Below are 14,414 nucleotides of genomic sequence, written 5' to 3' on the forward strand. Positions count from 1 at the left end.
CAGAGTGCAGGCCACAGTTTGCGTTCACTTGGAGAGGCATCCAGTACACCTGGAATCGATTGCCCCAGGGGTGGAACCACAGCTCCACCATTTGCCATGGACTGGTCCATACTACACTGGAGAAAGGTGGGGCTCCAGAACACCTGCAGTACATTGATGACATCATTGTATGGGGGGACACAGCCGAGGAGGTCTTTGAGAAAGGAAAGAAGATAATTGAAATCCTCCTAAAGGCCGGCTTTGCCATTAAGCAAAAGAAAGTTAAGGGGCCTGCAAGGGAAATTCAGTTCCTAGGAATAAAATGGCAAGATGGGCGTCGCCACATCCCAATGGAGGTGATAAACAAGATCACAGCCATGGCCCCACCAACCTCTAAAAAGGAGACTCAGTCTTTCCTGGGCGCTGTGGGGTTCTGGAGGATGCACATCCCGAACTACAGCCTGATTGTGAGCCCTCTCTACCACTTAACCCGTAAGAAGAGTGATTTTGAGTGGGGCCCTGAGCAACAACAATCCTTTGAACAGATTAAGCGGGAGATTGCCCAAGGAGTAGCCCTTGGGCTAGTCTGGGAAGGGCAGGAGGTTAAGAACATGCTTTACACCGCAGCCAGGGAGAATGGCCCTACCTGGAGCCTCTGGCAGAGAGCACGTGGGGAGACGCGAGGCCGACCTCTAGGCTTTTGGAGCTGGGGATACAAAGGCTTTGAAGCTAATTATACACCAACTGAGAAGGAGATACTGGCAGCGTACGAAGGAGTTTGGGCTGCCTCAGAAGTGGTTGGCACTGAAACACAGCTCCTCCTGGCACCCCGACTGCCGGTGCTGGGGTGGATGTTCAAAGGAAAGGCCTCCTCCACGCATCATGCAACAGATGCCACGTGGAGTAAATGGGTTGCATTGATAACACAATGGGCTCGAATAGGGAACCCCAGCCGCCCAGGGATATTAGAGGTGATCACGAACTGGCCGGAGAGCAAAGATTCCGGGATGTCACCAGAACAGGAGGTGACACGTGCTAAGGAGGCCCCACCATATAATGAGCTGCTGGATGAGGAGAAGCGATATGCCCTGTTCACTGATGGGTCTTGTCGCATTGTGGGAAAACATTGACAATGGAAGGCTGCTGTATGGAGTCCCACACGACGGGTCACTGAAGCTGCTGAGGGACAGGGTGAATCGAGCCAGTTTGCAGAGGTGAAAGCCGTCCAGCTTGTTTTGGATATTGCTGATCGGGAAAAGTGGCCAAGGCTCTACCTCTACACCGACTAGTGGGCAGTGGCGAATACCCTGTGGAAATGGCTGCAGCAATGGAAGCAGAACAACTGGCAGCGTAAGGGTAAAACCGTCTGGGCTGCTGAAGTGTGGCAGGACATTGCAGCCCGTGCGGAAAACCTCGTCGTGAAGGTGCGCCATGTGGATGCCCATGTACCCAAGAGTCGGGCCACTGATGAACATCGACACAACCAGCAGGCAGACCAAGCTGCCAAGATTAGAGTGGCTCAGGTGGACTTGGACTGGCAGTGCAGAGGTGAACTGTTCATAGCCCGGTGGGCCCATGAGACCTCAGGCCACCAAGGTAGAGATGCAACATACAGGTGGGCTCGAGATCGAGGGGTGGACCTTACTATTGACACCATTGCAGAGATCATCCACGGATGTGAGACGTGTGCTGCAATCAAACATGCCAAGCGGGTGAAGCCCCAGCGGAATGGAGAGCGATGGCTGAAATATAGATATGGAGAGGCCTGGCAGATCGACTACATCACACTGCCACAGACCCGCCACAGGAATTGCCACGTGCTCACAATGGTGGAAGTAACCACTGGATGGATGGAAGCTTACCCAGCACCCCACACCACTGCCCGTAACACCATCCTGGGCCTTGAGACCCAAGTCCTGCGGCGACATGCACCCCAGAGAGAATTGAGTCAGACAACGGGACCCACTTCTGAAACAACCTCATAAATGCCTGGGTAGAAGAACACGGCATTGAGTGGGTCTACCATATCCCCTACCACGCACCAGCCTCTGGGAAGATCGAGTGCTACAATGGACTGTTAAAAACCACACTGAAAGCACTGGGAGGTGGGACCTTCAAACACTGGGACATGCATCTAGCAAAGGCCACCTGGGTAGTCAACACAAGAGGGTCTGCCAGTCGAGCTGGCCCGGCTCAGTTGAAACCTCCATGTGCTGTAGATGGGGATAAAGTCCCTGTGGTGCGCATGAGGAATATATTGGGAAAAATGGTCTGGTTTAGTCCTGAGCCAGGCAAAGGTAAAGGCAAACCCATCCACGGGATTGCTTTTGCTCAAGGACCTGGGTGCACCTGGTGGGTGATGCAGGACAATGGAGAGGTCCGATGCGTACCACAGGGGGACTTGATTCTGGGTGAGAACACACCGTGAATTATGCTGTGCCTTTGTAAATTGTTACTTTGTTATTGTTAACTGCTAAATGGCAGCTGGTATAGAATAAAGGGGTGGATTATGTCCTGGTTCAGCTAGGATAGGGTTAAGTTTCCCCAGCAGGGGGAAGGGATCTCCAGCCGGGTTATTCATACCATACTGACGTCAGGTCCGGCAGCGCGAGAAGCTTTCCTTTGTGGCTTTTGTCTTGTGAAGCACGCGCGGCAGGCTGGTTGTGTTCACTGCGGCATTTCTCTGTATATCTTTTGTCTTGTTTACTGTTATTACTGTTTATTGTTGTTAGTATTGTTATTGTTGTTGTTCAGATTGTTATTTATTACACTGTTGTATTAAATTTCTCCTTTTTTCAACCCTGGGGTTTGTGCCCTACTTAGTCTGAGGGTGGGGGAGGGACAAAGGCAATGTGGTCTCTGGTCCTGGCAGGGCCTGAACTACCACAGAATATCATGCAGTGGGTCTCCTCAAGGTGTGGACTTGGCAGCTGTGCATCAGTTACCAACATAAACTGCAAGAGAATTATCTCTGTTTCCCATCCTCCTTCCCCCTACCAAATGCATGAACAATTTTTCACTGCTCTTAAGATATTCCTTTTAAGATGTTCCTGTGAGTTTGCGTAGTTAGGATGAATATTTAGGCACACTGTTAACTGGTGGTATTTGGAAGCTAATGCAACTTAGTTTAGACCACAGTGAAAAAAAAAAAATAAAATAAAAAGAATTTACTCATTCATAAGTTGAATTACTTTGCATTTTCCACATGCCAAGAGCAGGCAGTCAATCTGCACTGCCTCTTTTGGTAACTTTACTGTCATCTGCATATTTGCAATTATAATGCTTTCTGCAGTATCTTAATACCTGAGAGACATATTTCCTTTTATGTTTTATGTGGAATTGTGATATTGCAGTTTACATTAAAGTTAGCCTTTTATCTCCATTTGCAACTGAAATACAGAAAATCTTGGAGGAAGGATTTAATGTTGAATGAAATTAGGGGTTTCTTGAGTGTTCCCAAGCTGGAATAAATTTGCTATTGTTAAAACCCATAACACTGTAAGGAATATGGTTTGGTTTATTTTTTTATAGAAAAAATTGCTGTCACCATTTCTCAGAAGTCTGATTGTCTAGACATTCTCTTAGTCTGACTGTGTCCTTTACAAAGAGTTAGCAACTCATTGGTATTTTGCTTGAAATGGGAACTCAGCTAAGCTTCCCTCTGACAGAGATGTGTTCATCTTCAGTGCCAACCTGAAAATCCAGTGCATTTGGCACCTGCTAAAGTTTTCCTTTCCCATGCTTGCCTGTGAGCAGTGATGATGAAGCAGTGGTGAGGAAACAGCTTTTCAAAGCCAAGAGAAATGAACTTTATTTTGCCAAGAGAAATGAACTAAACAACAAAATGCTTGGCATTCCTTGGGAAGCAAGGCATGTAGCTTTTTGGCTAAGAGAGATGACTATGCAATATTCAAACCATCTAACTTTAGGCAGTTCACACAGATGTTAAGAATTACCTTTGAATGTACCTGCTTTTCTCACTCACAGTTCAGAATCTTGAGCTTTTAACTTCAAGTACTCTGAATTACATTTAATTTAGATGAGATTTGAAAATTAAATTTCAGCTTTTCTTGGTACAGATTCTGGATCATAGTTGCTCTTTATTGAACTGTGCACTCTCCATTTCTTTGTACAACTGGTCTTTTAAGTGATCAGGGTATTTTGATTTGCCCTTTCCCAACTGTTAGAAAACTTTCCCTATTAACAAAGCTAAGATCTTTATTATATCATGATGTCTGGCTGTTTTATGAGGATTCTTCTTCTGGGGGCTATTAGTTCATATCTTTATTTTCTCTTTTTAGCTATGGTTTATGAACACTTTTTAGCTTATAAAAATGATACTTGAAGTACACATAACATACAGATAAAATCAGTTTATAATTTACTAGGTTGTTACAGTTGCCATCTTTTCAGTGACAGTATGATGTGAAATTTTGATTTTTTAAAAATAAATGTTGGAAAGCTGTATTTCTTTTTTCTAGCCCCAATATAATGTTCAACAATTCAATTTTTAATTAAATTTACAGAATGTTATTAGTGTTATTTTCCGACCATCATGGTTTAAATTTTTACACTAATCAACAAAACACCTGTTTGCAAACTAGATTCTGTATTTTTTATATATGCATTTGTCTATATCTGCAGTTATGTTGTACTCAAAAAGATTGGTTTGGTCTGGATTTGCAGTCTTTCACGTTGCTGTGTGGGTGAGTCTGAGAAAAAAATATAGCCAATATTTATCCAGTGATGCTTTGATGCTAATGCTTTGGCTGTTTGAATAAGTGTTGCCAGGGTAATGTTCTACTCCTTTTATTCTTTTTGCTGTAGTCAGTGAAGTATGTGCTCCTGAATTTAACATTTTAAGTTGTGCTATAGTCTCAGTTTTATATGGTCATGATAATTACTGTTATACATTAAAATCCTGGTGCTTAGCTAGGTAGAATAGCTGTAGGCAGAGAAGCAAGATCCTAGGTATCAGGAAGTCTTTTCTTCCATGGACTACTCTTGGTCACTGCTGAAGCACCAGGAACTAGTAGCAGCATAGAGAAGGAAACTGGGCTGTCTTGCTCACTTTTCCTCAGTTCTCCTGGCGTACACACACTTTAAGCACCCTTGTCAATTTTTTCAACATATTTTCAACATCCATTTCTGTTCATTTTCATGAAAAAGAAATAGCTCTTCCAACATACTCTGTTAGGAAATAAGGTCTAATACATGCTTCAAGTAGCTGAAGGGAATATTTCATGTGGAGAAGATTAACTACTTACGTAAAGAAAAGTTCCCAAAGCTTATTTTTTTCTTGGAACATTTTAGATTTGGGCTTCCACTCAGTGCGGTGTTGAGTTATAAACTAGTGTCAAAAATGACAGTTGAAAAATAGTTTTAAAAAGCCTCTGTGAATAAAAGTGCTGGTTTGATACATATACACAATCCTCGGTCTGCTGGTCTTCACCTGCAAAGTTTAATATTTAATTTAAATCAAAATTGTTTCAGTTTTTTCTTTCAAAATTAGAATTTCATTTCATTTTTGGATGTGCTCTTCTTAATAACTCTTTTCATGAAAGCTTTTGTGGAAAGATTGAGTAATCTCCCTCTCCTACATAGCTAAGTTAATAAATGTAGAAATCTACATTTGAGCTATAGTTAATGGAGAGGAATAACCAGTTTTATGTGCATTTCACCCTAAAGTAGTTCCTGTCATAGGCCAGATTAAATTTGGTTTTATTTCGATAGTGTAGGGTTTTAGGGTTTGGGGTTTTTTAACTCATTTGACTCTGTGGATAAACACATTATTTCCCTACCCTGTTGCAATACAAGAGATGAAACTATATCTGAGGGCTGATGCAAATAATCTTCTGTTTTAGGTCACATAGATATAATATACATGTTTTTACATTCTTTCAGGAGATAGTAAAAAAGATTTATGTTTTGCCTCTTCATCACTCACCACTTGTTATTTTCAGTGGAAGTACCTCCACTTAGTCTCCACTGATATCCTCCACTTTTGGGCTGTCTTTACAAGGTGTAGTTTCACTGCCTGTGTCTGCCACTGCTCATGGCTTTTTCAAGTGACATTAATGTGAAGCTGAACTGATTTCTGATATCTGGCTGTTGCCCAAAGGGTTATGAACAGCTGAGAGGACGACCAAATTCTTGTTAATTTTTCTGCTGCTGCTTAGAAGCATCATAAGCAGCCTCAGTTCCTGAAACTGTTTAAATCATAAATGTATCGCTGCACTGCTGTATATTTGTTCGGTATTTGGATGTCAGGATTGGGGGTGGGATGGGGTGTCTTTAAATGCAAAGAACAATGCTGCTGCTGAAGTCTGTGACTTAGACTTCTATACTTGCCGGGAAAAGCAAACAAAGCAAAACCAGCAAATGGCATCCAACCAGTGTACAAGTATCCCATGCATATATTGTTTATACACACACAAAATGTTCCCTTCTGCCTTTTTTCAGAGAAAACATTTCTCAGAGCTATACTTGCACAGTGCCTTGCAAACATGGTGGCAAGTTACAATATAAAGTACTTTAAATAATAATTGCTGTAAACCAGCAGAAATACATGTGCTGGCTCTGACCTATTGAGGACCTGCAGAATGCTGTACAGTCATCAGTGAGACAGGGAGGGAGAGAGCCAGATTGCTTGGAAGCTGGCCCAACAGAGTAGCATTAAATCCCTCAGGAATTAGCACCGTCATGCGCCTGTTCCACTCGTATGTTCAAGAGCAAGCTGTATTTTTTCAGCAATGTCTTCTCTAGAAGGATAAGCACTTAAAATAAACCACCGATCTAAGAACAGTTCTACCAAAACACTTTGCAGACTGTAGATATGTATGTATGTCTACATGTTTTTCTCTGAGGGGACAGACAGAAAAATTAGTGTGCAACAGTGTTAGCCATATTTACTGCCCTTGTAGAATGAGGTTATAGTTATAAAAAAGGTATTTGACTTGTATAAAAATAGAAAATAGAATATGAAATTCTTTTCATGGGGTTTGGGATTTATACTGATAATCTCAGCAGTCCTCTTGTTGCTGGAATTAGAATTGGAAGAGCTTTAATCAAAAAAACCTCCTTCCTCTTACATCATCAGGTGACTGTTATTATGTGCTTTTTATTTTCCTCTTTAACTTTCTCCAACTCCATAGTTTTAAAACCATAGATTTATCTATTCTCCAAAGAAACATAGAGCAGAAATAAATCCTCTTAAACACTATGTAGCCAAATGCCAAAGGAGAAATTACCATAAATTAAAAGAAGTACTTTCTTTGTTGTGGATACCTTTTCAAAATGTATTTAAATCAAAGGGGGGGAGAGGGAAGAATATGTATGCTCTTTAAAATCCTTTTCATATAGTACTTTCTTAGGTAATGTTCAAAAATGTCTTAGTAGAAATTGCCAATGATGTGATGATATTTAAGACTGAATCTTGTTGTTTGAGAGGCTGGTGATTGTGTGTTTCAAAGCTATACCAAGACAACTCACGGTTATATACTCAATTTGTGCAAGGTTCTTATATTTTACTGTGCAATCACATCCTTCATACTTAAAATTTAATGAACCATCCAAGAAGCATTAAATGTGGCCTTTCCTATATCCCTCATCCCTGAGCTGTGTTGCAGAGTCTGGGACGGAGGATGCAGAGTCAAAGTCAACCTCACTCGGTTTGTCCCGGTAGTGGCCAAAGCAGTTTCCTCCGCTAACTCACTCTAACTCATGATAACAAACTACATTTGTGCAGGTCTCTTGTCACAGCTGCACTGAACACAGCAATGTGGTAGGGCTATTGTCAGTCCTTCATGACTGGCCTCCCCAGCTGCTGGGGATGGACTGTGTAATTTCTTTTTCATTATGTACCATGGGACTGAGATCAGGGAAGACATTATGTTCCTTTTCCTTTGTAAGAGGAGTAAAACACTAGTTTTCCACTTCACTGTCTGAAAAGAGAACTTCTCCTCATTACCTCATATGCCTTCTCTTATTTTTCCTGGAAGGAGTCATTGGTGTACGTCTGAAGTCTGGCATATTCTGGATTCATAAACCAACACAGCATAGACAGTGCAAGTTTGCATGTGGCAAAGCAGGCAGTGACTTGCAGAGGAACAGGAAGTTCCCAGACAGATATAGGAAACTTTAAATTAATACAAGTTAGTTTTTTATACTGTAATGTCTATTTTTTAATATGAAGGGTATGAAAGATAAACCATTACTGAAGCTTAGCTATCTATGATTACAATTTCCAGATAGACTTGTCTTGAATACTGTTATTGAAGGACCACTTTGCAGTTGGTCAAAATAGTTCGGTCTATCTTCTGATGATATGGCTTGGTGAGGATTTGGGATTTACACTGATAATCTCAACTGATTGGGCAGAGCACAAATTCTTTTATGTATATGTATGTACAGTTAGATGATAAAAGTGTGTTAAGTGCCTTTAAAGAGGATTCTATCTATCTTGTACTTTCCAAAGTAAATACACAAGCCAGAAATAGCAAAACACAAATCTCTTAAGATACAACTTGCCCTCAGTGTTGATGTTTCAGAATTTGTAGTGATGGGAATTTTTTTTACAGTTTACCTATCATAAGAACACTCATCTAGTCCAGTTAACATGATGTTTAAATCAAAAGTAGAAGCACTGCCTGACTTCTTCAGGGAAAAAGACATTCACTTTTTACCTAGTGGGAATGCTTAGTTGCAAAATTCCTCAAGACTGTCTTTCAAGCTTTTCATCAATATTGCACACATTTACGCTGTTCTGTTACTGAGAAGGAAGAAAAAAAAAAAAAAAAAGCTTAGTTTAGCATTTATGCTATATTCTCTCTGATAATGTATACATAATAAATGATATTAAAACAATGTTGTGAACCTGAATCCCATCTGTCTGCAGCGTAAGGTATCCTGATAACCACATGAGAAATAAGCACTGAGGAGATTGACGTGATCAAAAGCTTGAATGAAGGCTTCTGTGTTTTATCCCTTACCATCTTACATTCTCCTTGCATGGTTTAATCAAGAGTTGAGGTATACGCTTCTGGGCATCTGTAGAAGAGAGGGGGTCATGCCAGTTGCTCCTTTTTGTTTGTTCACACTCATACAGAACAGGCATGTCCCAGAGTCCATAGCCCAGGCAGAGCAGAATATCCCTCAGGAGTGCAAGAAGGCGCTGCATTCTGCAGTCACCCAAAGGCATGTTTTCTTCTGCCTCATTCTGCTTCCAGGAAATCAGATGGCAGATTGTCCCTGTTTCCAGGAAATTTGACATGCTGGCACATGCACTTAAGGAAATGAGGGAAGTATTCATTACTACAAACCAAAACTATTATTGACTCTCCTGTGTTTTTCCCTATGTAGAAATCTGAGGATGGGAACAGGAACAGATTTTGAATAGGCTTCACCTGACATTTGTGCAGCATTCAAAGTTGTATGCTGTTGTTGAAAATGATGTAGACGTGCCTTTGGCTTTGCTGTCTACTGTAGTCATACCGTGAGAATGAGACTACAGGAAGCAAAATTTTCAAATTAGAGCGAGTATGATTCACTGTATTTTGAACACATTTTCAGATTTCTCTCTCCCACAAGATCCACGAGGTGTCTGAAACCTGTATACATCCCTCAGGTATGCTCCAGCTCTGTCTAGCCTGGATCTGTCAGAGGTCTGATCTCCTGGGACCGTGTGCACAGTATAACATTGTAAACATCACACATTTCTAAACTACGCTTGTCTTATTTCAGGGCAGTATGTAGACATGTGTAAACTGCTTTATCTTCCTTCCCCACAGTCTGGGTGTCAGTGACAAAAGAAATTATTATTGTAGGCTGGGGACAAGTCTAGCAGCCGGGTGATTAGAGGAGCAGGATTTCAGGGAGTGCAGGAAAACACTGTAAATGTATTTGATTGGTGTGGGTTTGGTTTTTTTTTTTTTTTTTTCTTTTATTTTTCTCTTTCATTTCTTTTACCCCTCTTTCTTTTCAATACTAGTCATCGATAAAATGATTTGGAACTGGACCTGGAACATAAATATCAGCCTTCATGCTTCATTAGACAGAGCAAAAGAGTAGACAGCATGATTTCCACAGACCTAGTATGAAAATTAATTAGCGTAACATTCCAACATGTTCATATAGTTTCATATTTTTACATTCTATCAAATGAGCGTGTCATTTGTTTTCTACACTTGTAATAAAAAAATCTTGTAGTTTGAAAAGACTTTATGTGAAGGAAATTCTGACAATTAGGCAAGGAAATATTTTTTGACTAAGAACTGTTCAGACTTTTTAGGCTCTTTTTATTAACTAAATTTTTAGTGATGGAATATATGCCTGAATTATTTCTATGCCTTGGTACAACACAGAGGCATGATCCTGAGATCTTTTAATGGCTATATGACCTCAAACTCTGATTCTGTGATCACTTTTTTTAATCTTTATTTGCTATAATAAATTTATCCTAAGTTCAGTACATTAAATCAATATTTTATAGTATAAATATAAGAGCTTATTGTAACTACAGTGATTTTCTGCATTCACATCTCAAAAGATTTTTAAAATGATCAAAGGATAATTATTTCAGTCACTGTTATATGGGTAAACAAATAAATATTAATCTTATTAACTCATTAAAATGATCATCTAATGATGTATTATTACCTTACCTTGTATCATCATGTTACAGTACTGTGGGGAGCTTACTATACAGACTGCAAAGTCTGTCTTTCTACATATTAGGTTTTAAGGGCTAGATCTTGAAACTTTTTACATGTAGATTTAACTCAGTCATAGCAAGTTCCCTGTAGCTCAGTGGGAAACCTAATTTATCCAGAGCAAGCCCCAAGAGCTTCAAACTTTTCCATGACTTGAAACTTCAGGCAGGTGCAGAACTAGAACTATTGTCAGGGTTAAAATTCTGTCCAGATTGTCTAAGGATAGACTAGGTAAGGTGGTAAATCTTCACATCCTTCGTACTTTGTTCCCTTCTGTTTTAGGAGCAATCTGTCCTTCTCAGTTGATAGGTACCAAATTTAGCATAATGAAAACCAAATAACATTTAATATTGAAAAATAATAGAATCATAGCATGACTTGGGTTGGAAGTGATCTCTGGAGTCCATACAGAGCTAATTTGATAATTAGACCAGGTGTCACAGGGTCCTGTCCAGTCAAGTTTTGAAATGATCTTCCATAAATGAGAACACGTTAGTGAGTATAGATTAAACTGATTTCAGCTTGAGTTGGTACTGGTTGTGAAGTAATCATGTGAAATTACATGGAACAGGCTTCACTTCAGGATAGGCTAAGCTGAAGCCACTTGCCTAGTCTGAGTGCAGAGAACAGGCAGTGAATTTCACTATGAAATATAAACAAATATTGTACCTGTTTATTGTGAAAGTGTTCTTTTTGGTTTTATCTTGTTTTTTTTCTCCAACGACTAAATAACAATTAGTATACTTTCTACAGGAATAGCTTTAGAAAGTAGGTAACGGGTCTGTTCCTTTTGGGCTTTTCACCTTGAAGACTGTTCTGATGGCTTGCTAAGCATGACCTGTTAGCTCCCCTACAGAGATGACACATAAGGGAAGAAACGGTTCTCTTCTGACTGCCTAGTTTCACTAATTTATGTGAGTAAATACAATTTTCAGTAGACTAAAATACCTAAATAGCATTCAGGACTGTGGTGAGTGGTATAAGACTGGTCACCACAAGATTCTTGTCAAGAAACATCAAATATTGCTCTGAGGGAGAATTTTTTATTTCTGAGAGCAGGATTATAATTATTTTTCTGGTAAGTAGGTTCCACCTGTCAGATACCTACATTATAGAAGTCAAAGAATTGGGGAAGATTCTGAAATGGTTTCTTCAATTTATCAATAAATTAGATTTATTTGGTGAATATCTGAATTTGTCTTCAGCTTTGGATACCACTGATTATAGAACCTGACTTGCTTTTTTATTCCATGTCCATATTTTGGACATGGCCTTGAAATTAGTGCTGTACTGCTCATATCATTACTGAGAGCAAGAGTTCCTGCTTTACCAGCGCTTTGGCTGGGGTCTTGCTAAGAAGGTTTGGATTATAACGATGTTGGTATTTAGGAAAATATGTCTTGTATCATGTGACCCTAACAGCAAGATCACTTGAAAGCCCAGTGTAATTAATCAATTTAAAAAATGCAGTTGCCACATGGTGTAAGCTCAGGTATATCATTGTTAGACTTCACGAATTTTCATGTATTTCTTGAAGGTTAATTTACAGAATTAGCTAAAACTTTCTTTAATTTTAGTGCTTCCATAGAAGCTTGAAATTGTAGTCTCATATATCCTTTATCACTATTTCCACCTAGTTGTAAAATGTAGCCCAGTTTGGTGCATATGTAGGCCATTATTCATGATTATTATCTGGTGCGTTCTTGGAAACTCCAGGAGGTGTAGCTGGACTGTGTATGTACCTAGAGGGTTTTTTATAGGTGGTGAATTTTCTGAAAATGTTTTCAGATGTGCTACAGCCTCACACAAGGCTTTTCTATGTGGAAACTTAGAGAGAAGAAGCCCAAAAAAATTTCTGGGTCCATCATTTAGGATACACCTTGAGAATATGTCCCAGTACGTGTGGTTCACAAGTAAAGAGTAGCTGAAGTGCTCATCCCAGGCAAGAATATATGCATGTTCTAGAGCTTCATTTTCAGAATTTTCTATCCTTGTTGACCCTATTTTCTTCTCTGATAAATGTTAATAGTTATGCAGTTTCTCAAGGAGGAAGACCAAACTGTTGTAGAAAGTTTCACGAAAATTCTAATAGGTTATAGTTATTAGAGTACAAATTACTGAGTAGATGCTATAATATTAGATGCACTCCTGAACAGAATAAATGTTTTATCAACATGCATGAGATGGGAATTGCTGCATTACTTACACTGCATAACTCATTCATCAATTTTGTATCTCAAATGAATGCTGGTAAAATCATCATGATAATATGATGGGTTTTCCTTAATGTGCATAGTTTGAAAACAAACAATATTAGAATTAATGCACAAATTTTATACTTTTTATTGAATATTTTCCTTTCATTTCTCTTCTCTCACACTTGACATTTTAGGCACTATGAGTCCAGTTGGACTACTATGGCTGGAAGGAAATAGTCTTATGGCATTGAAATATCAGGGATCACTCATTTTCAATTATGTAAAGTTTCCCATAGTAGGCCTGAAGAGTCAAAATACTGGACCTTAACCCTATCAGCTGCTAGGGCTGAACACTGCTCATTTTACACCTTTCATCAATAAACACAGTTAATCACAGTTTTACAAGAGGAAAAGAGGGAAAAACTGTTTACAAGATAATTTCAAAAATTAGGCTAAAGTTACTCAGGTTATTACTGTAAAGAGGGATGGACAACAAAGATGAATTAGTTAACAGAGCTCAGATGCAGCAGTCAAAAGTATACAGTAGATCTACCTTTTCGCACAAAAATTCAAAATTATCAGAAAACATTACATGAGACATATGTAAATTTAAAAATGTGCAAAAAAGTGTAAGCTATTTACACATTTTCCAGGTGCATTTGTTTCAACCCTTTTTTTTACTAGTTGGTATGTATAAACATTGAGATTAAATTTAACAAGCATTAAACCATTATTAAATAAAGATGTCTGAGACTGAAATGATGAATGGTTAAAGTTTATAATTTGTGTATTTTCTTGTGGTGAGATATTGTTTATTTAAAAGAATGTCATGCTGACATAATGTGGGCTATGTTTTCCTTACAAAATTCTGGAGCAACAGTGGTGTTAAAGATCCATCTAAACAGGATTCATGAATTGACCATGAAGTTGCTTTGCATGGAAATGTTCTTTTCAAAAGTAGTTGCTTTGTATGAAGTGAAATCTCCTTTTTTTTTAAAAAAAACCCACAAAACAGTAAACAAACATCATAAAAATGTTTTCAAATATTTAAGGATGTAAGTCTAAAGGGAAATCTGACACAAGCAAGTTAAGAACTTGCCAGTGTACATCGAGAGTTTTGCCCCAATAGCATAATTCTCTTGTAAAAAATTGGAAGCTGAAAACGATTTCAAATACTTTAAAACTGTTTTGAATCACAATATGAATTAATTGGCAATATGTGGTTTGTAGACAGATGAACATCGATACATGCCTATGGTTGTTGTTAAATTTAGTGATAATGCACACATTTTTGTTTACTGCCAGTGCAAGTAATAATATGCAGTCAGACTTAACTTCCTCATAAATTATAATAGTAAAGTAATTATAAAACACATCTTGCAATATGCATTTTATAAATGTTATATTATGCTACTAAAAATACTTGAATCCAAAAATACTGTCTTTTTGTCAGTTCTGAATACCATGTTTACTGAATTAAGTTGTTAAATAGTCACAGAAATAAAGCTTAGGTCAATATTTACTTTGA

General features: G+C 38.8%; 1 protein-coding gene across 8 annotated transcripts in view; it reads left to right on the forward strand.

Annotated features, from left to right (window-relative positions):
- PPFIA2 (PTPRF interacting protein alpha 2) overlaps positions 1-14,414 on the forward strand; it is a 365,675-nt gene that overhangs the window by 178,908 nt on the left and 172,353 nt on the right. The gene's annotated exons all lie outside the window — the stretch shown is intronic.

Source organism: Athene noctua, chromosome 3, assembly GCF_965140245.1.
Source record: "Athene noctua chromosome 3, bAthNoc1.hap1.1, whole genome shotgun sequence".
NCBI classification, from domain to species: Eukaryota; Metazoa; Chordata; class Aves; order Strigiformes; family Strigidae; genus Athene; species Athene noctua.